Here is a 23,520-nt window from a genome sequence, read left to right as displayed (position 1 = left end):
ATATTAAAGCTGAAATAAAAAGTAGAGCGATGGCAGTGAGGTTTTCCTAGGGGTTTCAAAAGACCATATTCTTTAGAAGAACTAGTGCTTACCTTGAAGCAAAGCAATAGGTTACTAGACTCCAGAGAGAATAAATAAAACGGTCTGATGTTCATCTTCATTCTGAGTAAAATATTGATGGAGTACCACTGTCAAAATCTATTTGGCAAACTGCATAGAGCACCTTAAATTATGACACTTTCTGGTTCCAGACACACACAAAAAGAACATCATCTTTCAAAATATTCCAGAATAATAAATGTGAGAAGAAAATATTGAATTCTGGTTTATAGATTTGATAATAAAACTATTAACATTGTATTTAAAGAAATGTGTTTGCTACAAAACAAAACCTAGCAAAAAGCAATGAACCTTCTGACCATCTTTGCATATGTATTAAATATTTATTTTTCTTTCCATTTAATTTCCAAAAGAGCATTTGTTTCAACAGTTTTACAAACAAATTTTAAGCATTTAAACATTTTCCTTGTAGCATTTGCCAGTTTCAGCCCCACAGCAATAGAATAACTCAAATCAAACATGCATTTATTTACTGACTATATAGAGAACACCCTTTCTGGGGATTACAGTAGATAAAATGTTTTACATACAGGGACGACATTCTTTACAGTAGTGATATGAAAATACCAGAGAAAGCATTTTATCTTTTTTTATGTACAATGTTCCTTCTGGAGCTAACCTTTAGCTTAAGATGTTCTTATTATTTACTGAGGACATAGAAAAGGCAGCCAGACAGAACTTCAGTAGTTAGTAAGGGTTCTGTTCTCCTTCAATTTCTTGTACTTTCCTGATTACATGAAAACAAAGCATGCTGAAGGCTTTAGGAAGAATCATACCTATCTTAATTTAATAAAGCCTTTGAGTTACTTTTGCAAGCTTTAATTAGGTTCATTTTTTAAAATATTTTTACTTTAGTTTTAGATGTACAAAAACATTGCAGTGATATTACAGGAGTGGACATACTCACACCTCATTTTCATGAGTATTAACGTCTTATATTAATATGGGATATTTTATTACAACTCACAAACCAATATCAGTAAACTATTATTAACTAAAATTCATACTTCACTCTGATTTCCTGAGTGTTTATCTAATGTTCTTTTTCTTGTCTACCACTCAGTCCAGAACACCACATTACAGTCAATCATCTTGTTTCCTCAGGCTCCTCTCAGCTGCTGTAGTTTCTCAGACTTACCTTGCTTTTGATGATTTGGATGGTGTTGAGGTGTCTGGTTAGGTATTTTGCAGAATGTTCCCCAATTTGAATTTATTTGACGTGTTTCTCACAATTGGGTTTGGGTTATATATTTTGGGGAGGAAAGTCGCAGAGATAAGGTGCCATTTTTAGTGCCTCATATCTAGGGTGCATACCATCGACATGATGTATCATGTGAAGCTGCACTTGGCCACATGGTGAGGTGGAGTTTGTCAGGCTTATCACTGAAAGGTTGCTCTGGTTTTTCCCCTGTCCATACTGAACTATTTTTTTTAATGTAAGAAAATCTTTTTATTTATTTTATTTTATTTTAAATTGTTGTTCAAGCAGTTTTCTTTTACTCATATCCCAGCCCACACCCCCTCACAGCCAGAAGAATAAACAAATAGGATCTCATCAAAATGAAAAGATTCTGCATGGCTAAAGAAAACAGTATTAAAATAAAAAGACAACCAACTCTATGGGAAAACATATTTGCCAATGATACCTCAGACAAAGCTTTAATCTCCAAAATATACAAGGAACTCATATGACTTCACTCTAAGAAGACAACTAACCCAATTAAAAAATGGGGAAAGGACTCAAACAGACACCTCTCCAAGGAGGACATACAGAGGATCCAGAGACACATGAAAAGATGCTCAATATCACTTGCTATCAGAGAGATGCAAATTAAAACCACAATGAGATACCACTTTACACCAGTGAGAATGGCTATCATAAACAAAGCAATAAACAACAAATGTTGGAGAGGGTGTGGGGAAAAGGGGACTCTAGTTCACTGTTGGTGGGATTGCAGACTGGCACAACCATTATGGAAAACAGTATGGAATTTTCTCAGAAAACTAAAATTGGACCTGCCTTTTGACCCAGCAATTCCACTGCTGGGATTGTATCCTAAGAACCCTAAAACACCAATCCCAAAGAACATATGCACCCCAATGTTCATAGCAGCACAATTTACAATAGCCAAGAGTTGGAAGCAACCTAGGTGCCCATCAGTAAATGAATGGATCAAAAAACTATGGTACATATACACAGTGGAATTCTATGCAGCAGAAAGAGAGAAGGAGCTCCTACCCTTTAAAACAGCATGGATGGAACTGGAAAGCATTATGCTGAGTGAAATGAGCCAGGTATTGAAGGACAAATACCATATGATCTCACCTTTAACAGGAAGCTAAACAACAAAACAAACAAGCAAGCAAAAAATAACCAAAGACACTGAGACAGAGAACAGGCTGACAGTGGCCAGAGGGGAGAGGGGAGGGAATTTCAGGGGAAATAGGGGAGGGGTTTAGAGGAACAAATATAAAGGATACATGGACAACAATGAAGAAGGGTAGAAATGGGAGGGAGGTGGGGAGCATGGGGGGTGGGATGGGATGGGAGTAATAGACAGAAAACTGTACTTGAAAAATAATTAAATAATTTTTTAAAAAACATACTGAACTCTTTAGAAGGAGTTACACTACCTGTCACTCACATTTCAGTAGTAAACATTTACACTTTACTTCCTGGAGAGCAAAGCATCTATGTAAATTATTTTGAATTCTTCTACGTCGGCAATTGGTTTATTTTCCTTCATCTATTTATTTATGTGAATATGGGCTCATGGATATTTATTTCAAACTTGAAAGTAACCTCCCACTTGAACAGTCAGAGAACTATCCATCACCCACCGATTCAATTACTCAATTCTAGTACACATGTATAGCAAAATCACGACTGCTAACCCATAACCCATAACCCATGGGAAATACCTTCATCAACTAGAGTGCAGTGCTTACATACAGTGTCCTTTGCTTGAGTCTTACAAATCCCACTCATTTCTTGAGTTACTTAGGTCGGCACCTGCCTCCCCTCAACCTCTAATTGGCTGTATTTTTTTAAAGAGAAAGGAAGCAGGAAATAATTAGCTAGTAACCTTTGACACATTGGTATTTCCACTTACACATTAGACAGTTGAAGCAGCAATGAAGAACTCACTATGTTGATCACTGTTTTAATATTTTATGTAAAAATTAAAAATCGTTTAGAACAAGAAAGAGACAGGTAAGCTCTGGAAGGAAACATTTACTTATTTTTCAAAGAGAAATTTAGCACATAGCAGTCCAGGATATTGATTTTATATAAGTCCAACTACCCGGGTGTCACTGTGTCCCCAGGCCAGCTTCACCAACAAAAGCAGAGTGCAGGAAAAGAGAAAACAAAGGGTCCTTAAGGTAGAAGCCTTTGGCAACACTCCTTTAGACTCCTCAAAATAAAGAGCACGGCTTGTGTTAATTTATCTTTTAAATTTAATATGGTCTCATATTCAAATATATTCTCTTTTTTCTGTGATTTTTTTAAATTTTAATTTCAAATATATTCTTTTAACATGCTTTCACTTTTGTAATAGGATTGTGAAATAACTTAAACCTCTTTAAGTTATCAAACTTTAATAAATCAAACTTTTAAAACAATTTCTCTGTAAACTCAATCTTCAAACTAACTTAAATGTTTGAGCACATTGTTAATTGAAAATGAAGTGTTTTTTTACTGAAAATTAAAGGCAGATAATGGTAGGCTAATTCTACTTCCTTCATTACTAGGCACCTGCCTCAGGCTCTGCAGAATTTACTTGAAATAGTGCTTTCTCCAAATTAATTTTCCTTTCTTCTTAGTTCTAATGCATCTAATGACCTGTGAGCCTGTTTTGAATGAATATGAATAAAGCAGTCATTTATGTAGCTGAATGTATTTACCATGATTATGAAGAACTGACTATATTAAATAGATTGAATTATACAGTATTTATATTGTCCTAGCTCAAGATAAAATACTGACCAATAGCAACAACAAAATTTATTTTCTAAAGGAGACCATGATTTCCTCACAAAAGGTTATGTGATCTAGATAAAATTTGGTTACCATCTTGGGGTATTTTTTTTGGAATCTAAGTAAGATTATAAAGCTGTTTCCTTTATTTGGAAATAAGTTTGGTGATGCTAGAATTGACACTAAAAAAAAAAACCCTTTTCTTTCTCTCATTTTCAAATGTCAACTACTTTTCTTTCTGTGTATAGAAGGAGCAAGAGAAAATTAACCACTTTTCTAATACCTTTAAACAATGGGCTAAACTATTTCACTAGATTGATTGATTTCTGTTGAAATAACAAAGGTGACCTTTGTCCTGGGGTGGCATAACAACATCTTGAAAAGTGACCCATCTAATCTTTATATACAGTTACTCTGTCAGATAGTGAATAAATTTACAAATATGTCTTATATGCTCAACTCTAGCTGATGGCTGGGTGCAGCTTAGATTCCTGTGCTGAGAACAATTCCAAAATACAGCATAATCAGAGGAGGGTGATCTGGTTCACCAGCAATGCCTGTCACCAGTGAGGAAATAAGAAAGAGTGGCAAATTACTGTGTCTTTACCTTTTTCTAGTTTATAATATTGACTTTGTGGTGGAGTTAACTCATGTTTTAGATTCAAAATCTGTGTTACTTTATCAAATGAGAATTGCTTTACACAAAACTGACTCCATGTTTGTGTTCTAGCCATACCATTTTTTTCTCTTTCTAAGAACCAGACCATAAAATATATAGCATAAAGATTTAACTTTTTCTAAGTAATTCTTTCTCCATCCATACCACTGGACTATAATACATGAGGGTAGAAATAATGCTTATTCATTTTATGAACTCTGGGAAGAAAGATTTACTCAATGTGAAGCCCGAGAAAATTTATCTGCTGAGATGAATTCCCCATGGCCAACAAAGATCCCGAATTTTATAAATTTGCTGACAGGGCACCTCACATACTCTGCATATCAAGCAGAACTTCAGAAGACATTCCTCACTATACCCTGCTTGTTTACACATCTGAGTCAACCACAGCAGGAAAACCTTGGTTTTCTCTTTCCACTAATGGACTGAGACCTGCCACGTCCAATCTGAACTACACAAACTGTATCCTCATTTGCATCTATACCAGCCAGGCAGAACTGCACGTGAAAGCACCAAAATGGGAAGTATGGGCAAGAAATTCTCCATAAAAGGTGACCTCTGGTCTGCATTGGCAGAGCACCATTTAGGTCACTACTTGAATCTATGTCTCTTGGGAGGCAGCTCTTTTTGCTCAAATAAATGCTTTTATTATAACAGTCTGAAATTAATTTCACTTTATAATATCTTAACTTTCTCTAATTACGTAACTCAGAATTGAAAGTGGTAAATCCACTTTAAACCTGAGACTTTCCATCTCACTTATAAGGAGGTTCTGACCATGACCTCTCAGATCCCACATGATCTGGCTCCTGGTCACTTCTCTGCCCTTCTCCCTTCTCCCTCTCCCTCACTTCAACCAGCCATTCTGACCTCTGTGCAGGGGGTCTTGAGGTCAAATCCAATTCTTCCCATGGGCCTGTGAATTTACTAATTCTCCAGACTGCACCTCTTCACCCCTAGACCTCTACATGGCCCACCGTCTCACTTACTACAGTTAAGTCTGCTCAAAAGTCATCTCAGGGAGAAAAACACCCTCAAACAGTGGCCCCATGCCTCTGCATCCCCTTCTGCTTTATTTCCTCTATGACTTATCACTATCCCAAAGATATTACATATTTATGTATATTTTAACTTTCTACCACTGGAAGTTTAACTCCACTGAACAAGAAATGCATTCTTTTTTTGTTCACTGTTATAGTCCTAGCACCTAGAACACTAAACGACACATGGTAGATCTCAATAAATGGATTAATTTATTAATAAAACATTAGAAAGACCTTCTCCTAGAGCTCAAACCTCATATTAAAATCCTTGCATAGACCCCAGGAGGAAAGAACTATTGGGGGAAAGAGCTAAATCCCCACTATTGTAAATCTGAGTTGAGTGGTTCCCTTGAAACTTTTTTCTTTCATATACACATATTCACACACACACACAAATATTTATTGGTATATTTAAGATATAAAAAATAGGTTAAAAAAGTCACATCAGCCCAGTCAAGAGGGGGAGGAGACCAAAATGCTGCTCTTCTTCCCTGACGGTGACCTCTAAGGAACTTCTCCATGACCTTCAGGCTCTCAGAATGTCCACTGGCCTCTTCCAGCTGCTGCCTGCTGAGCCTGGGCATCTGTACATCATGTTCTGAAAACAACTTGCTCTTATCCACAGCAACTCGGGTAGTTTACACTCTGTTATTCTGGAGCCTTGAACCATGGAGTGCTGATCTGAAGCATATTCTTAGATTTTACAGGGAAGTTGCAGACAGCAGTTTACTATTATACATGAAGCACCGCAGGTAAAGAATGTTGAACATTACCCTTTTCTCAACTGAACATACTGTTACAGTATAAAATTTTAACAGTAGGAAATTGTAAATTGTAACCCACCCACCATTCCTTTGACATTGCTTATTATGTATGTGCTGACTCTGACTAATACGTGGCTTGTTGATGAACAGTATGTTTATATAAGAATCCTTGGAACTAACGTCAGAAGGTACAGACCCCAACCTTCAGGCATCCTGGCTCACGAAGACTGGTCGGCCTTTTAACTGTGGAGGTAGAATGACGAGAAGCTAGGATGACGAAACCAGGATGACGTGCACTGGGCCATCACTTGCCTTATCGGAGTGGACTGTGCTCATCTGCACATACAGAACTTTGCAAACTCCTCCCTTGATCTCTTTGTTCGGTCCCCTTCTTCCTTCTCATAAAAACCTCTGCCTCCACTGAGAGAAGGGCTTTCAGACATGAGTACCCCCTCTTCCAAATGGCCAGCATCTGAGCAAACCTCTCTCCTTTCTATCAGCACCCGCCTCTCGAGTATTGGCTTTTGCAGCAGCCGGCAGGCAGCTGGGCCTGCTCTCGGTTACAATACTAGAGCATGTGTGCCTCTTAATAAGAATGTAATTATTTTTACTATGAATGATATATATTCTATATTTACTTGTACTTGAGATAGGAATTCTTTATATTTAATAAGGCCTCAGGATACAATTGAAAAAGAACACAACAGCAGTAATGTTTAAAAATTCATGAAATATTGTCATACTATTTGCTACTTTTTCAGCTGGAAATAAACCATTAATAATCCATTTCCACCTTTTTAGAGTCCCTCAAAAAAGGAGTCTGTAAAGTCAGTGTGTGCGTGTTTAATTGAGAGCTCAAGAAAACCACTGTGATGATAAACATTCAGCAGTAGAAATTGTACAGATCTAAATTATAGTGGTTACAGTTATAGTGGTTTCATAAGTTAAAACCAGTATAAACAAGATAAATACATGGAGTGTGTCAGATGGGACGGGTATAATTAAACACAAGAGGGAAGTAATGTCTTTTCTACCTTAAATTTTTCTAATTGATATAACATCACACACCTATTATCCAGGCCTTGCAGCTAATTTAATAATAATACTTCATTTTAATTTCCAATTTTCAGATGGAAATAATGAAGGGCAAGAACTTAAGTGTTGAGCCGAAGTTCTCCCACCAAAGCTCTCACCTCCCACTCATGACATAGGAATAGGCAAATCTTTTCATCATGTTGCTTAAGCCCAGTCCTTTGCTAATAAGAAAATGGCTTTTCATTTTCCACGTGGACAATCACCTATTGAGCAACCACTGAAAACCCACCAGGGGCTGGCTCATCAGATTTTGTCATCTTCACTCTACTCCTTGGCTCTGCGTGGAGCTCCTTCCATTGAGGAGATTCCCTGTGCCTGTCAGTTTGCCAGCTGAGGTAACATTGGCAAGTTCATGTGCTAAGACAGTAATTTGGATCTGGAATATATTTTGCCATGGAAGCAGTGTCACATATGATAGTTAGGTTTTTAGACAAGACTGCAAAGACTACTTAATCTGTAATGAACCAAAGTGAACCCACTAATGCATAGCTTCAATGACACAAGAGCCTATTTTCAATTTTGTATCTCTAGAAAAATGTACTCAGAAGCCCAAATAAGATCCCTCAGGAGTATGTGTTTTCTGAGAAGGTGACAGGAAATCATAGGGAATGCAGGACAAATATTTCAGACTGAAGTAATTTACCAATCTCTGCAGAATTTCATAAGGGAAGGCAACTAAGGCAATCAGACTCCACATGGTTTAATTAAGACACCAACCATGGTTATTCTTGATGGGTAAACCTATCAATGCTGGGATTCACCTGCCAGACTTCTGAATTTGGGGTTCTTTGTGAGATCACCTGATTTTATATTGTAGACAGGTTGAGATCTGTTGTAAATGAGGCAGGCCTTGCTGGTAGGTTCTGCTTGTCAGGACAAGTAGTATGCTCTCAGGGGCCCAGAATATTCCAGCTTTCTGAAAGTACTTTTGTATCAGCCTGCTTCCTTCGCTGGCATAACAGCCCCACCTCGGCCACCTACACATCCACAGCGCCCAGAAATGCAATGGCAACTCCTGCACCCCTGCCCTCTCCTTTCTAAAAATACCAGAAAGCAATGAGGAGGAAGAGAAATGAAACAGTAAATGTCAGCATCGGTAAAGCAAATAAATTGCTGTAGAAATCTGCCTTAGCCTTATGTGACATTATGGCGCAGCTGAACAGTCAGGGATGAGGAGGGAAGAGCCATATCTTCATACCTGGCACAACCTGTCGTTGCCACTCATGGTCACACAGGAAGAAGGAAACACTGAAGTCACTTGCATATCAGCCGCACTGGGCATCATGGGCGCCAGGAAGGTTTCCTGCTAACTGGTGTAGGAAGAACGCTTCCCTTCAGAGGTGATAATGAAAGAGCATGCTGACCTCAGACTTCCCCACGGAAGCTAGAGTGCCACGGGAAACAGCAGCATCATGCGTGACCAGGGAGAGAGGGCAAGGCCCAGAAAGTGCACGCCCAGTCACAGACAGCATTGGACAAACCCAAAATGAAAGAATTCTGCAAAATAAGAGATGGGAAACTCACAGACTGGAGGAGACTATGGAACACAAGAATTGCAATGTGAGATCCTTAGAACAGAAAATTTTAAAAAAACACAAAAGTGGATTATCAATTTAAAAATTGGGGAAATTCAAATAAGGTCTATAGTTAACAGATTATACCAAAGCTAATTTTCTTCTTTTGGTAATTGTGCTACTGTCATGTAAAAGATTTACATAGAAAAATATAATGTTGCTTTTGTAACTTGTCTTAAGTCAAAAATAAGTTCAAAATTAAAAATGTTTAAAAGCAGCAGAGAAGTAAATTCAAACATGCAAAAACTTAAAAAATATACTTCCCACGAGCTCATCTTGAAAAAACATCAGAAGATGGATTTAAACTGGTGAATAAATGAGGGGAAATCTTGACAAAGGTGGAGAGTTAGCACCTAAGTGCTGGGTCCCTTAAATACAGGCTTAGGATGAAGCCAGCCTACGGCTGTAGAGCAAACTGAGATTTTTTTCAATTGCAAACTGCAATGATGTACAAACATAAATATAAATATAATTATTAAAATGTGGGGATAGTGGTCAGAGATGAGAAGCAATGGAAATACAATGATGTATTCATATATTAAAGTAAGGTTTCAAAAGATATGTAAAACTGATAATTAATAAAAGTCTAAGCAGGGTCCTGGCTGGTGTAGCTCAGTGGATTGAGCACGGGCCTGTGAAGTAAAGGTTCGCCGGTTCGATTCCCAGTCAGGGCACGTGCCTGGGTTGCAGACCAGGTCCCCAGTGGGGGACACATGAGAGGCAACCACACATTAATGTTTCTCTCCCTCTCTTTCTCCTTCCTGTTCCCTCTCTCTAAAAATAAATAAATATGTTTATTTTTTCTTTTTTTAATATATTTTATTGATTATACCATTACAGTTGTTCTATTCCACCCCTTCAATCCCCTCCACCCGCACCCCCCACCATTCTCGCCCCCCTAGTTTATAACCACGTGTCTCAAGTTCTTTAGATTCTATATTTCCCCCACTATTCTCGCCCTCCCCCCTATCTATTTTCTACCTACCATCTATGCTATTTTCTGTGCCTTCTCTCCCCTTCTCCCCATCCCACCCCCCTGTTTCTAACCCTCCATGTGTTCTTCATTTCTATGGTTCCACTCCTGATCTAGCTGTCCTCTTGGTTTGCTTTTGTTATAGGTGTGGTTGTTAATAACTGTGAGTTTGCTGTCCTTTCACTGTTCATATTTTTCATCTTCTTTTTCTTAGATAAGTCCCTTTAGCATTTCATATAATAAGGGCTTGGTGATGATGAACTCCTTGAACTTGACCTTATCTGAGAAGCACTTTATCTGTCCTTCCATTCTAAATGAAAGTTTTGCTGGATAAAGCAATCTTGGCTGTAGGTCTTTGGATTTCATGACTTGGAATACTTCTTTCCAGCCCCTTCTTGCCTGTAAGGTCTCTTTTGAGAAATCCGCTGACAGTCTGATGGGTACTCCTTTGTAGGTGACTGTCCCCTTATCCCTTGCTGCTTCTAGGATTCTCTCCTTCATTTTAGTCTTGGCTAATGTAATTATGATGTGCCTTGGTGTGTTCCTTCTTGGGTCCAACTTCTTTGGCACTCTCTGAGCTTCCTGGATTTCCTGGAAGTCTATTTCCTTTGCCAGACTGGGGAAGTTCTCCTTTATTATTTGTTCAAATATGTTTTCCACTCGTGGCTGTTTCTTTCCCCCTTCTGGTACCCCTATAATCCGGATGTTGGAACGTTTAAAGATGTCCTGGAGGTTCCTAAGCCTCTCCTCATTTTTTTGAATTCTCATTTCTTCATTCCTTTCTGGTGGGATGTTTTGTTCTTCCTTCTGGTCCATTCCATTGATTTGAGTCCCAGTTTCCTTTCCATCACTATTGGTTTCCTGTGCATCTCCCTTCATTTCAATTAGTTTAGCCTTCATATGTTCCTCTAATTTGTGACTATGTTCCTCTAATTTGTGACTATAATCTACCAGTTCTGTGAGCATCCTGATAAATAGTGTCCTGAATTGTGCTTCTGAGAGGCTGGCAATTTCTCAGTCGCTTAGAGTTATTGGCTCTGGGACTTTGAGTTTTCTTGCACCATCTTTTGGGCTGTTCGTGCCTGTTCCATAGCAGGATCAGAGCCCTAAAGTGTTCACTAGAACAGGGCAACTCAGTAGCTGGGTTGTGACATTGTATGTGGGGGCGGGTTTAAAGAGGGACTCTGGCATCCCGTCTGCCGCCTGCTGCCCCGGCCGTCACCGGTACTGCAGTTGCGCGTTTCGTCCCACTGCACGTGAGTGTGCCACCGCCGTCAGCCCTCGCCCCCTGGGGCCTGCGTGGTCTGTCTCACTGTGCGCGAAGATGCGCCTGCGGTCTGCCCCGCACCCCAACTGGTTCCCGTCTGCCTGTGCACCTGGGTCGGGGGCCATGTCCTGCCGGACCCTGCTCGCTGCTGGCTCCGCCCCTCTTACCGTCCCCGTTGAATGGTTAGATTTAGTCGGACTTCCGTATAATTCAATTTTCTGTCCTTTGGTTGTGTCTTTGTTTCTCCAAACCTTTGTTGTATTCAAACTTGGTTGTGGGAGAAGGCACAGTGTTTCCACCTATGCCTCCATCTTGGCGGAAGTCTAAGGAACACTTTAAATCCTTCATTAAGTGTGTATTTGGCATGAGACGTATTTAATAAATAACAATAACTGTGTATCTATAGTCTATTGAGTGGAAAACAAAATTCAGTATCAGAGATCACTGGATTTCCTAAGCAATCAGCTCATTAACCGAAGACAACTCATTGTAGGTTTGGATGGGAGCACCCTAATTTCCTAAATGAGGCTTAGACTGATTATAGCTACTTGCTCAAGGTCACAGAACTCTCCTAGACTAGATAGACTACTGGTGTTCTTTTCCTGCTGCCTCCTATGAGAAAGTGTTTAAACTCAATAAGCCTCCTGATCATTGCTGGGTCAGTGTTAACTGTATCTGGACAAAGTCAGGTTCCAGCCTCAAGAAACTAAGGCACAGGGGCTCTTGATGATAAAATGGTAGCCTGAAGGAACCAGTCATGGGAAAACTTTTCAGGGCAGAAAGTGAGAGATGAAAAAGGAGAGGCAATGGCAAATAAATTTCAGCTGAATGTCTTTTAAAGCTGGAAGTAACAAAAAGCAGCCTAATTTCTAAAACCCTGTTTTTCTTGAGCAGATACACTTAAATCCTATCAGCCTCAAAGGGTTTTCCCAGCAGCATTTACAGCTCTCAGGTAAAGATTTATCAAAACCTATGATGGAATTAATATCTCCAGGCTACCAGTTACTTCATGAGTAATTTTCTATTCCTCCTTCATTTTTGAGGTAGAAATTCTATGTTCTATATTGAATCAAACATTCAAAAATCTTAATAGTAAAAGGTAAAATTTGGATTTTAGAAAAAAACAAATATAAGTTATAACCTCACTAACCATTTATCTATTTTTTACAACTGAAATAAAAACATTCAAATATTCAGAATGATTAAAGTACATTTATGTTACTAAAAAATACCAAGAAACCGATGGTACAAAACTAATCCAGTTATTATATAAACAACAAAAAGTAAATTTCTCAGAGACAGGGATAAAAGTCTGATGGGAATCTTGATTATTTCTCACAACAGGATTTATTTTATTCAGAGGCTTAGATTTGGCTTGTTTGCCATGTCAGTGGCTGTGGAATCCTGTACCTGGGAGGTTACAGTGACAATCTTGATTTTGCTTAGACATTGCTCTGTGTTAACATTTAGCAATTGGTCAGAAAGCAACTAATTTAAGTACTTCTACCCAATTCTGAATTATATTGTTTGATTCTCATGGAGGATGTGATTCCATGTTGAGTGATCGGGTTGGACTCTGACTTCAGGCAAGTCCATGAATGCTCTTGTGTGTTTTCCTCAAATGTATGTATGGGAATGTAACCAAGCAAACAGGAGCCCATTCACGGTGCCTTGGTGCCCAATATTCAGTGTTGAGAGAAACAGGTTTTTATTTTCAAGATGTAACAGAGTATAGCCAGCCCCCAACCCCAACAACAGATTTGAAATGGGGTCCAGAACTTGGGATATCCAGGAATATAAAAATATAGTGTATTCCCATAACCACAAGTCTGGACTAGGGGATGGGGCACATGGAGCAGAGCCATTGTGAGTTATTTTGCATATCAACAGTTGGCCAGCTTCATACCTGATATGCAAAAATAGTTATTTTACATGTCCATAATAGCCTGCTATTTTCATTGATATGTTAAGTACCTGTGGCCTTGCTTTAAGCTAGGGAGATGGGAGTGATTTTACACCAGCTTCCCTTATAACACCTGTGTGAGAGCTTGGAGAGGGTTTCCTCCATACCACAGGGCCACGCCTGGCCAGACTAATTATGGAAGCCTAGAAAGGCTGAAAATATGAGAGTGCTGGCAGGTGTAGCCAATTGTGGGAGGAGGCATAAATGAGGTTGCAAAGAAAAATCTGTGCTGGGATTTAAACCCAGGCACAGCAGCCATGCAGGGATAAACCATACGGTTTTGGGGGTTTTGGTGCTCCCTTTACCATGCAGTTTAGGAATCAGGAAAGCAAGATACAGTGGACATGCAGAGTTCTCTCTTAGTGGTTCAGAAGAATGCAGGAGAGACAATGAGGGATGGAAAGGGATGAAAGGACTCTTACTGGTGGACCATGAGACAGTGCCACGTGGATTTTAGAAAAAAACAAATATAAGTTATAACCTCACTAACCATTTATCTGTGGGCATAATCAGAGCAGCAGCATGCCATTTTCTACCTTTCTTTTGGATTAAGAACTGGAGATCACAGAGACACAGCTGATGGTGCTGGAAACTGTGGGAGGCCTGCCAGTCAAGCATGGATTATTATTAAGGGGAACTGGGAGCTAGATGAGCCACAGACTTCTATTTTTTTTTCTGAGAAGTGGTACCTCTGACTGGCCTGGTTGGGCAAAGGGGGAAAGGAAGGACTCTATGTGTTTGTGGGTGTTTTAAGGGACTTCAAGGTTTTTAATGGTGGCTTTCTGCCATTACTCTAAATCTGTATAACTTTTGAATAAATAGTTCCTTTTATTTTTACCAAACTCTAGCATTAAGAACCATAATTCCTAAGGGCAGCAGGCCAGGCAAATGTAATACAGAGGGAACCCAGAGGAGGAAGGGTCCATTCAGTAACAGTATCTTGTCCCCCGACCATGAGTCCATTCTGTAACAAAGATTCCACCAATAGCGGGGGGCTGACACGTGCTTGGAGCCATGTTTTTCCCTAAGACCCAGCATTTCCCTTGCTCCCCAAAGGACTGAAAGCCAAAGCTATACCCAGTAGTTCCACATATCTTTATCTTAAGCCAGCTGCACAAATAGTTCTTCATCTCCTCTGGAAAGCACACTTATGGGTCTCAAAGTTGCCGTCCTCTTGCAGCAGCTCTGTCCTTCAGGATCTGTGGTACATTGTCATTAGCCTTTGTATAATAGTCTAGAATAGCATGTGCTATGTTGCATTGGATCATGGTGAAGTCCAGGAAAGGCACAAGTCCCAAGAGAGTGACCTTTCCATATGTCCCATGTACCAAGAGTCAGTATCGTGCAAGGAAGAGTCCTTGATGGCCTCTGAGTCAGCTGGAGTGGGCATAATCAGAGCAGCAGCATGCCATTTTCTACCTTAGTGCAGCAGGCCTCATGGCAGAATCCTGACTACAAACTGCCTAGCTATTGCATCCTGGCTCTATCTCCTCTACACTCACTTTGCCTGCAAGACTACTATCTCACTACTACTACCCAATGGTCTGAAAAATAATTATAAGGTCTATTAACACAGCACGTGGATTAATCTAGCCACCTTAACTCATTCTTTTACAAAAATCACTGAGACTAGGTATGTTTCAAAATGCTGAATTTTTCCAAATCTAGACAGGCATCCAAAGTACAGTTGTGGCAACACCTTTGATGACCACACTGGTGTTTTTGCAGCACAATTCAGAATATTAAAATAGTTTTTGCTACCAAATGAATTTTGGTACTAAACTTACTAAAAACAATTAAAACAAAGCATTCAATATTCAGAACTTTTTGAATTTTGAAATTGCAGATACGGAGAAGAAGTAGGTCTGCAATGAATTTGCATCCTAATTCCTCAGGCAATCCCCAGAATTGTGAGAACAGAAGATGAAGAGCTGCCAAGAATTTAGCTTGAAATTGAAATTATTGCTGCTACTTTAAGACTTGTTTATAAACTGTCCCATAGGCTGCATAACACAAAGACCCTGTACATAAAGTCTTGTCTAAAATGAGTAACTCAGAAAAATTACCCTCTTACCAAACATTTAGCACTGAGTTTTACTTATGTCTCTGATTTGCATGAGAAAACACCAGGGGGACTAGCCTATCAGTAGGGGAAGAAAGCAGCCCATGGCCACAGGCTATTCCCTGTGGAATAGCTGTCCATTCTATGGCTGTCCATTCCTTGCTCATGTTGAGGATCTGGTTACTTTGTGTTAAATCTTGTGGGACAGAAAGAGGTTCTCAGTTTCCTACTGTTTCTCTGTATCAACACTTGATTTTCTATCAGCCAAAAAAACAAAGCACAGTGACCAGGACAGCGGAGCAGCTATTAATAAATGATATTTCTTGTCACCTCACTTTTTGTTCCCTATTCTGTTCCTCTTGGTGCCTAACACCCTGGATGTGCCTGTCATCCTTGGTGCCTGTCAGCACCCCAAATGTGGTGGGTGATCCTGGTGTTTGTTACACGTGATGGAAAAAGCACCCTCACCCCCATCACCACACCTTTTCTCTGCTTCCCTCCAGGGTTCAGGGGCACAGGTTCTACCCATGAATATTTACAACTGTGGGGAGGCAGGTCCCACACTCTCTCTTGTGCCTCCCAGGGCTCTAGGAGTCTGTTCTGTGGTTGCAATCTGTTTTGGTTACATTAATGAGGAAATGGCTGACTAGGAGGTATGTTTTGTTTCCAGATGTGCCCTATACATAAAGAATTAATTTCCATTGGGTTGATGGTTGTCATTGACAGACATTGCTCATAAGTAGCAACCTTGTTAGTCAGGCTGGAACACATATACATCCCTGCATTTACCAGACTGAGTTCTTCCAGAAACCAGCAGTTTGCTTTAACTCCTGACTTGGTTTTCATAATCAAATGAAATGGGTGTCCTTACATGTAAAGAAAGGTTCACACAACATTCAGTTATTATCCATTTAAAAAGAGTCAGGATGGGAACTTCTGATTTGTTTTCCTTTGGAGAAGCAATGTTCTAAAATTTTATTAGATTATTAATTAGCTGCTCTGTTGAGTTCTTTTTTGTCCACATACAAACAAAATATTTTGGGTGTTCTAAGAAATAATCTACCATATCTGAACAAAGCTCCCAACCATATGCTTAGCAACCTTTTCCAAAAAAAAAAAAGGCTGAAACTTGGGAATGACCCTGTAAATGAAAACTTAACTGGTCTCTCTTGACTGCTTATTATGGGCCACACACACTGCTAGACACCTTCACACACATCTCATCTCATCCTCCCAACAACCTTGGGAGAAAGTATAGTTCTTAATATTTATTCACACCAGTTACCCTGTTTTTCAGACCATAAGATGCACCTAGGTTTTAAAGGAGGAAAATGGAAAAAAAAATTTTGAAACAAAAAATGTGGTAAAATATTTAATAACATAATATTTCACCAATGTAAATATAAACAGAACTCAACAGCAGCATTAACAACCATTATTCCTTCCAAATTTGGGAGGAAAAAGTGCATCTTATAGTCTGAAAAACATGGTAATCAAATGAAAGAATGGTGCACAGAGTCTACCTTGGTTGCACCTTTGCTCATAGCAGAACTGGGATTTAAATCAAGTTTTACTTGATTCTGAAATTGTTTTTTTCTCCCTTTTGCTGTTTTTATTATATACATTTATACACTACATTTAAAAACAACACTTTTTCATAATATTATTTTATTTAAAAAAATTATTGTATGTATTGGTATTTTTCTTTTATATTATGGATTTCATTTGCATTTTTCTATTTTACCTTGAGTGGTCTTGTCACAACCTCATGGTGGTTTTTTAAAGGATTCTGGAATTGTTATCTGCAGAAATAGCTCTTTGAACATCCTTATTTCAGGAGTTTGGGGAGGACAGTTTCCCTTATAGTAGGGTAAAGAGTGACCTGTGCAGATTAAGGCAAAATTGACAAGGAAATAAATAGTTCTCTCTTTTCTAGTATCTTGTATTTCTTTATACATAAGATTCAGGATCTATTTATCTTCATCATCATTAAAATATTTATATGGGAAAAGTATTTGGAATTGTTAAGAACAGATAACTAAATATGTCATCCACTTATTTCATATGATATTTATGCTATATGTCTCTTTTTCCTTCTCACTCATATTTTATTATGAAAATGAGGCTTGTGTTTCTAGAAACACTAAAAATATTGCTCACCTTCACCTACCATGTCCTGACACGTTATAATTTTGGTTACAGCTCTGAAATGTCAGATCAGAAAATTATGAACTGAATATATGTCATAGGCAAAACCATTTTAAAGACAAGTTTCAACACAATGGACAAAGGAAAAATCTCAACTATGAGAAAACTTGATGAGTACCAAGAGTTTGGGTTTTTTTTTATACTCACCCCAGGATATGTTTTTATTGATTTTAGAGTGAGAGGAAGCAGGTGAGGAGGGAGAAACAATGTGAGAGAGAAACATTGATCAGTTGCCTCCCATACACACCCTGACTGGGATTGAACAGGCAACCTTAGTGTGTTCCCTGAACAATTATTGAAACTGCAACATTTTGATGTGGAGGATAATGCTCTAACCAACTGAGAAACCCAGCCAGGGCTAACCAATAGCTTTTTAAAAATAGCATCATTTAAATAGAAAATTATATGAGCACCATGATTAAAGCAACTAACCCCTTTCTTCTTTCTAGCCCTTCCAGCTGGCTCTATGAGAGGACCCTGCCTGCCTCTGGCACCAAAGGGACCCAGCAGCTATAGACAGGGAGTCTTCATGAATAGAATAATTAGAAAAGTATACTGATGCCCTAGACAAGCAGTTATTTCAAATTTTAGAAACAGGCTTTGGTGGAAATTCCATGAATCTTCCCTTCTCTGCTCCTTCCCAGCTCCTTGATGCAACAGTCACTTTGGCTCCCTACCTACCCAGAACTGGATTACAGTCAAGTAGCCCCTGTTCCCTTGTGGCTGATTCCTGATCAACAGTGATCTGCAGTATCCCTCAGCTCTGTTAGCTAATATATATTCAAAAATTTGCCAGGTGCCTTAACTAGTTCTAGCAGAAGATACCTCAAGACAGTTGGGATGACTAACAAGTGAAAAGTAATAGCAGAAATCAAAATGCTTTGTTTCTCATATGTTTGCTTGCATTACTTCTTTTCCTTAAAGTGACTTCCATTCCCAACACATCCCAGCAATCTCTGCCCACAGACCTTCTTTCCATCCTTTGAAGTTCAATTTAAATGCCCTCTACTTCCTGATAATTTCCAGATTCATTAGACAAAGTGATGCTTTCCTATTTGTTACTCTTACCATGTATGGGGATATGCAAGAGGTGCTTTGAAAGTATACAGCTCCCCTTGTTGGTGGTCAGGGAAGGCTTCCCAGTAGAACTGACATATAAGTCCCATAGCATCACCAGGAATATTATAGAGCCAGCCAGATGAAAAGAAAGTGGGTAACTAGAGTCCTAAGGAAAAAACCTAGGGAGGAAAAAGAAATTCATACACTCATAAGGACCACTATATGGCAAGGTCCTGATGGAATCAAGAAACCATACAGAATTTAAGGAATTGTAAACCACTGAGTGTGGCTGGGGAAGAAACCCCACAGTAAAGATTGGAAGACTGGGACCAGAGATGTGGGAAGAGTCATGAGATGGGCAAGAAGGGCTCAGAGTTTTCTGGATCTTGTGTATATTTGGCAAAGAGTCTTCCTATTTTCCTGAGGTTAATGAGGAGAGAGTAAAGTTTTTAGGCAGATGATGGGAAGTATTTTTTCAAAGATTTTTTTCATCCTTCAGGGTGAAGCATGATCTATACAGCCCTGGAAGCAGAATAACAAATTCGATGCCATGACAAGGAACCTCAGTGTAAGTATAGATTGGTGGTTAGAGAGCAGACCTGGGGATGTAAAGTACAACTTAGGGGATACAGTCAATGTTATTGTAATAATTATGCAGTGTCAGGTGAGTACTAGACTTAACAGTGTGATCACTTTGTAAGGTATATAAATGTCTAATCACTGGGTTGTACACCTGAAACTATATAATATTATATATCAACTGCAATTGAAACATTTAAAAATATTTTTAAATGAAATAAAATTAAATGAAAAAGGACCCCAGTAAGAGTTATAGTGGCTGTGCCCAACATGGCCAGACCATAAATTGAGAGAGAAGAAAATAAGTGTGAACAACATGAAAGCATGAATCACTGGGACTGGATGACCACAGGCCAAATAAGAAAGTTAAAGGCAGCAAGATTTGGAAGGGAACACAAACATGAAAACAGCCCTTTTTCCCATTCGATGGCATGAATGCTGACCTTTCCTTTTCTTGGGGTGATAGTCATATAGGTGATTTTTCTTTTCATTTGTCTCTTTACTGTTACAGTTTTAATAATGTACATATTACACAGTTAACTACTAATGTTTTTTGAAAGTAGAAGTCATGATACTAACAGATGTTTATTATAAAATAATTATTATTGCTCCTATTAATGCAAATCAAGACATTTCTCTCCTACAATAGAATTAACATATGAGTTAACCCCTCATGTACCCCACTGTTATTTAATTGAAATAATGATTTCAGAGTAACATACAACCATGTGAGGAAAAAGGAATGATGAGTTATGTATTTTGATGTTCCTGAGGAAACAACAAGAAAATCCTTACATAAATATTCTCTGAACATTTTGGATAACTGCCATTTTGTTTGTAGTAAGCCAAAAATCTTGGCTTTTACTGTGTTTGTATCAGTAAAAATACACTTAAACAGGAAAACACTCTGTTCTGGCAACCTTGGCTTTGTGATTAATTCATTTTAACTGTCAGTGACTAAAAATGAATCAGAACAATAATGACATTTTTTAAATGACAAAAATTCATAGTCCATTATATTTTTAGATGGAATAAGTAATGCTTGTTGAAAATAGTGAAAAACTTTCTCAAATTCATTAAAATTGCCTAGATCCATGTATACATAAATATGCACAAAGTAGCACAATGTAACCAATAACTTTTCTTTAAAAAAATAAAGATCAACATTATGACTGGAGTAAACATTATTCTCACTTTAGAGGTGACAGGAAATTGAATAAACACATATGAAACAAGAGCTCACTTAGATAACTGACCCCCAGAAACCAACTTCTTCTACTCCCACTCTTGAAATTTTTCAATGTCCTCCACTGCTGAACAATTAAACTCTAAACTTCCTAGCCAATTTGCCTTTCAGCCTAAACACAGAAGTTAATTTTATTTAGTTATAGTTAATAGGTTTAGTGATTAGTGCCTATAGAAAACTGTTATTCCAGGAACTGAAATGCACGACTGGACCTACCTTGACTCCAGGATGCCCACAACCAATTCAACCTTTTTGCCCCAGTAGGACTGAAAGTGATCAAGATGGTATCTGAGTCATTGTGCTCTAAGAATGGAATGTCTGCTGACCAGGACACAGGTAAAGAATTGTTGGTCGGCAGACAAAGGAATGCTAGGAAAATCACCATACTGAAGCTTATATCTGATTAACCTTTTTTCCTGAATTCCAAACACCTTACTTAGTTACCTACCATTTTCTTCTTATAAAAATGATTGGCTGGAGATGAAATATTAAGATAATAGGGTATATAACCCACCATCCTCTCAGATCACTCTGCCTCTGAATAAAGTGCCCATAAAGATTTGATCCTTGTCTCTACTTATTGGTTCTGGTAGTGATGGCACGAATGCTGACCTTTCCAGTTTTAAAACATACTGTATTCCCAAATTTCTGTCAAAATTTATTGTTCCTCACACATTTGCTTATGTTACTTATTTTCCTTAAAGCAATTTCCATTCCCACATACCCTCTCAATCTCTGCCCATAGACCTTTGCTTTATCATTTGAAGTTCAGCTTAAATGTTATCTACTCCCTGATAACTTCCAGATTAATTGAACAAAGTGATACTTTCTTATTTTCTATTCCTACTGTAGTAGTTTGAACCATTCCTATAAAATCTATTCAAAGCTTTGCATTCTAGGTAGTCCATTATTCATTCTGCTCCAAGGGAGCTTCCTGAGGGCATTGCTTTGCAAAACTTGGATACCTTCCCTTTTGTAGCAAGGCTTTTCTGCTGAATCAGTGACTGAACTGAATAATTCCTAAGGAAGGGATTTTCAGTCATTAAAAAACTGGAACTCTCCCTGGCTGGTGTAGCTCAGTGGATTGAGCTCGGGCCTGCGAACCACACAATGGGTGGTTTGATTCCCAGTCAGGGCACATGCCTGGGTTGCAGGCAAGTTCCCTGCAGGGGCCAGTTCCCAGCAGGGGATGCACGAGAAGCAACCATACATTGACATTTCTCTCCTTCTCTCCTTCCCTTCCTCTCTAAAGATAAATAAATTAAAAAAATATTTTTAAAAAAACTGGAACTCTGAAAGCTGGTGCCTTTGAAGTGATTCTTTAAAAGCTTGCTTCACAATAGTCATCTTTAATATTTTCCGAAACACAGAAAAATATACTGTCTTTTTGGTTATATGAAGGGGGACCACCAAAAAATGAAATTATCTTCTGAAGGGTGGGCCACAAGGTGAGTATTCTAGGAACCCATCTGTATTAGTGTACCAGCTGGCATTGTTGTGAGAGGCTGCATTCAGCCTCAGTGAAAATTTTTTGGAGATTCTTTCAATGCATTTGCCCATTTCGTGATGGGTGATTTACAAGCACAGCTGCCCACCCACACTGAGTACTCAGCATTTTTTTTGATGAAGAATGACATGACCCACACCCCCACTCTCCCTATGCACCCAATATCACCCTAAGCAACATTTTTTGTTTCCCCTAGTAAAAATAGTCCTAAAAGGGAAAGATTTTGCTGATGAGGAAGGGGTGAAACAAAAAATGGCAGAAGCACTAAAAGGCATAAAAATTGGCTAATTCAAAACTCTTTTGAGCAGGGGAAAAATGTCTCAATAGGTGTATTGCATCAAATGGAGAGTACTTTGAAGGTGACTCAAATTTAAACATGTAAGAATAAATACACACTTTTTAATAAATAAATTTGGGTTTTTGTGTCCCTCCCATACATGCTTTGGATCTATTGATATCTACTATTTTATTATACATACATTTGTGTATATGACTTAAGGCATCATTTTAAAGATGAAACACAATTGATCCTATTTTTCAGCTTTAATAGCACTCAGTTAAGACAAGCAGCAGACATACATGTCAGAGTACTAAAAATCAATTTGGTTTATTTTAATGCAAACAGATATTAATAGAAAAAAAGCAGGTAAAGATCTTCCCTTCATATCAACACACGGAATTAGAAGCTGGCTACAATGGTGGTTTAAAGATCTGTGTACATATTTTTGGATACTTTTCCCTTGAAGAAGTGTTTAATTCTTCTCTCTTGAGTGCAGGCTAGACTTATTGACTTGCCTGTAATGAATAGGATACAGTAGGAGTGATAATTTTTTTACTGCTGAGTTTGTATTATAATCTTAGTCTCTTTGTCTGTCTGTTTCTCCTTTATAATCACTTGCTTTTCAGAAAGCCAGCTGTGATGAGCATCTTATGGAAAGGCCTGTTAGATGAGAACTGAAGCTACATGACTGTCTCTATTTCCTCTGAATTTACCAATGACCACTTGGCAGCAGTTTCTCAAGGACCTTTAGATGACTGCAGTTCCCAAGTCAAAACTTGACTGTAACTTCATGACAATCTTTGAGTCAGTTAAATAACTTCTGGATTCCTGTCCCTCAAAGGCTGCATGCAACAGCTGCTACTTTGGGTGGGAATTTGTTGCCCGGTAGTAGGTAACTTTATGATGAACAAGTCCTAAAATATTTTCTTCTTTCTCTCCACCCAACCAAGAGTGTTACTTTTTTTCATTGACTAGAAACTACAGTTGATTCAAGCTGAGGAGAACCAGCAAAGATAATTCATGAGGCAATGGTTCAAGAATTTGTCCACATCTTAGCTATGATCTTGAATGAATTATCTAGTTTATTTTTTTTACCTTCACTTTCTTTAGACACAGGAAGAA

General features: G+C 38.6%; 1 long non-coding RNA gene across 1 annotated transcript in view; it reads left to right on the top strand.

Annotated features, from left to right (window-relative positions):
* LOC118989290 (uncharacterized) overlaps positions 1-23,107 on the top strand; it is a 151,795-nt gene extending 128,688 nt beyond the window's left edge. The window contains exons 2-3 of the long non-coding RNA XR_005066988.1: positions 19,286-19,354; positions 23,025-23,107. This is a non-coding gene — a long non-coding RNA (uncharacterized LOC118989290). The remainder of the gene's footprint in view (positions 1-19,285; positions 19,355-23,024) is intronic.
* Positions 23,108-23,520: the final 413 nt, after the last annotated feature.

This window comes from Sturnira hondurensis, unplaced genomic scaffold (genome assembly GCF_014824575.4).
Source record: "Sturnira hondurensis isolate 20B ecotype Veracruz unplaced genomic scaffold, ASM1482457v3 Scaffold0006474, whole genome shotgun sequence".
NCBI classification, from domain to species: Eukaryota; Metazoa; Chordata; class Mammalia; order Chiroptera; family Phyllostomidae; genus Sturnira; species Sturnira hondurensis.
The sequence above is the reverse complement of the archived record's forward strand: the minus strand, read 5'-3'. Positions and strand labels throughout refer to the sequence as shown.